The sequence below is a fragment of the Scylla paramamosain genome, chromosome 28 (genome assembly GCF_035594125.1).
Source record: "Scylla paramamosain isolate STU-SP2022 chromosome 28, ASM3559412v1, whole genome shotgun sequence".
Lineage (NCBI taxonomy): Eukaryota > Metazoa > Arthropoda > Malacostraca > Decapoda > Portunidae > Scylla > Scylla paramamosain.
In genome coordinates, this window is record NC_087178.1 from 1 (window position 1) to 2500 (window position 2500).

Sequence of the window (2500 nt, forward strand, 5' to 3'; positions counted from 1 at the left end):
GTTAGGTTTAGGGTTAAGTTAGGTTTAGGTTAAGTTAGGTTAGGGTTAGGTTCAGGATTCACATTAAGTTAAGTTAGGTAGGTCAGACTAACAGAGGCATTAAAAATTAGAGTCATAAATATACAAGGCAAAAAGACGATTCAAAGTGACTGACATACCAAGCAATTAATTAGTGAAATCAGTCTTTCTTGACTACTCCAAAGCCTTTCAGTTTGTCGACCTCAGTATACTCGTACTGTTAGGAAAAAAGTGCATTATTAAGACATTATTAGTGGTTGTATCACGGTATTTTATAATAGACTTATAACTAGTTTCCCCTGAAAATCTTTCGTTTTCTATCATTCTCCCATTCTACACGCCTGAGCCCAGACCGAGACCCAGAGAAATGTAAACAGGCACGAGTCAGACTTGATATAACGCTGAATTTGTTGCTTTTTAGAGGGGCAGTCGGTCTGTACATGCGTGAGGTGGCGAGGGGCGTGGCCAGGGGGCGGCTAGTAGCGTGTGCCACCATGGAAATATGTACAGACATAAAGAAGACGCCCTCAAGAAAGGTAAGGCCGGTTGCAGCTTTTATTTTTATTTATTTATTTCCATCCCGGCCTGGGACCCCCGTTTCCCGGCCCTGAGGTGTTGGGGGACGGGCCCGGGGGTGCTGTGTGCCCGTGAGTGTACCAGGTGCTCAAGCTTATACAAAACAAGGAAAGTTTGAAGCATTTTTAGAGGGGCAGTCGGTCTGTACATGCGTGTACCTTAATTTTGAGGTGTTCCTTGTCATCCCCTGTCACTCCTGCCTGCCTCTGTCACCTCTACCAATCCCTGTCAAGCTCTGCCAAGCCCTTTGTCACCTCTCAAGTAATGAGGTGGCTTGAGATGTGAGATTTTAAACAGAAGCCTTTGCTGTCACCCCTGCCAAGCCCTACCAAACCCTGTCAGCCCCCACCAAGGCCCTCTCAAGCTTCACCAAGGCCTGTCAACCCCCTACCGAGACCTATCAGCTCTATAATCTGAAAAAAGTGCAGTGTCTTAGAGGGATTGATTAAGTAAACAGTGACTTATGGCCAAAATGGAACTATATGGAGATTAAGTAGAGATTAGAATAGAAGCTGAAATTGAGCAGGATAGTTACAATCACAGACTTCCAACTTGCTACTCCTTGGTGTGAAAGAATCTGCAGGAAATTAAGTACATGGCAACTCCTGCTAGTCCCTCATGTGTTCTTGAAAGCAGACTGACAGATTCAGTGTGTGACATGCTGACGTGGGGGAAGGCTGTCTGGTGGCTGCTCTATGCTGTAGCTAACAAAATGGTTGTGTTTCAAGTGTTGTCATGCCTGGAAAGTCTACAGGTCATCATTACTAGTATAAATGTGTACTACAATGGTGAAATTTAGTGAAAAAATGTGCTGTTTATGTATTGGCAGGGAAAGATTTGTGCTCATCAAGACAATGATAAAAAAAATTTTTATATTATTATTATTATTACTATTTTTTTCTTTTACTTGTTTTGCTGTAAGATGAGACTACAATAACTGCCCCTTGATGCCCTATAAGGTACCGCCAAGCACCAAGGGGCGGCCACCACGGTGTACAGTGAAGCACGTCCCAGCATCCCTGTCACCATCTTTTCCCTGCCAATAATTATGCATTACATTTCCCAACTAATTTCATTCTAGTACAACATTTCTACTACTAATGGTGGCCTGGTTAATCTGTTAAGGGAGCACTTTGTTCAACATCTTTAAAATATTATTTGATCATCACCTGTATCTCTCACCTGATGATATAGATAGGCTGGGTGTAGGTAACAACTTTCAACCTCTCCTCAGTGATGGACAATTCAGAGACAGTGAGGTCAGCTTCCCCTGACTGCAGAGCTCCTACCGTGCCCGTCCACTCGTTGCTTGAGCTGTCCTTCAGTTTCCCGTAGGCATAACCTTCCAGTACATTGAAACTGACTCTGTACAAGAGAGAGAGTGGGAGAAAAAATAGTGTTGTGTATTGAGGGAAAGAAAATTTCTATCTATTCTATTCTCAACAGGAAGATTCATAAACATCTATTATTTCACAACCTTCTATCTGATTGCCAGTATGGGTTCTGTCTAGGCCACTCTACTGGTGATCTTATGGAGTTCCCTACTGAGTCTTGGTCATCCTCTTTTAGGGATATTGGTGAAACTTGCTGTTGGCTTAGGCATATCAAAAGCTTTTAATAGAGTCTGGCATAAAGCTTTGATTTCCAAACTATCCTCCTATGGCTTCTATCCTTCTCTCTGTAACTTCATCTCAAGTTTCCTTTCTGATCATTCTATTGCTGCTGTGGTAGACAGTCACTGTTCTTCTAAATCTATTAACAGTAGTGTTTCTCAGGGTTCTGTCCTGTCACTCACTCTCTTCTTATTTTTTGTTAATGATCTTCTAAACCAAACTTCTTGTCCAATCCATTCCTACACTGATGATACCACCTTGCACTTTTCCATGTCTTTTTTGTAGACATCCAA

General features: G+C 42.4%; 1 protein-coding gene across 2 annotated transcripts in view; it reads left to right on the forward strand.

The window, feature by feature from the left end:
* Window positions 1-350: 350 nt before the first annotated feature.
* LOC135114630 (histone-binding protein N1/N2-like) overlaps window positions 351-2500 on the forward strand; it is a 20261-nt gene continuing 18111 nt past the window's right edge. The window contains exon 1 of one of the 2 annotated variants that reach the window (XR_010275590.1): window positions 351-554. The gene's annotated coding sequence lies outside the window, so the exon portion shown is untranslated. Of the gene's footprint in view, window positions 555-1727; window positions 1926-2500 lie in introns of those variants that run through there. The other variant, XR_010275593.1, reaches the window with a different exon arrangement.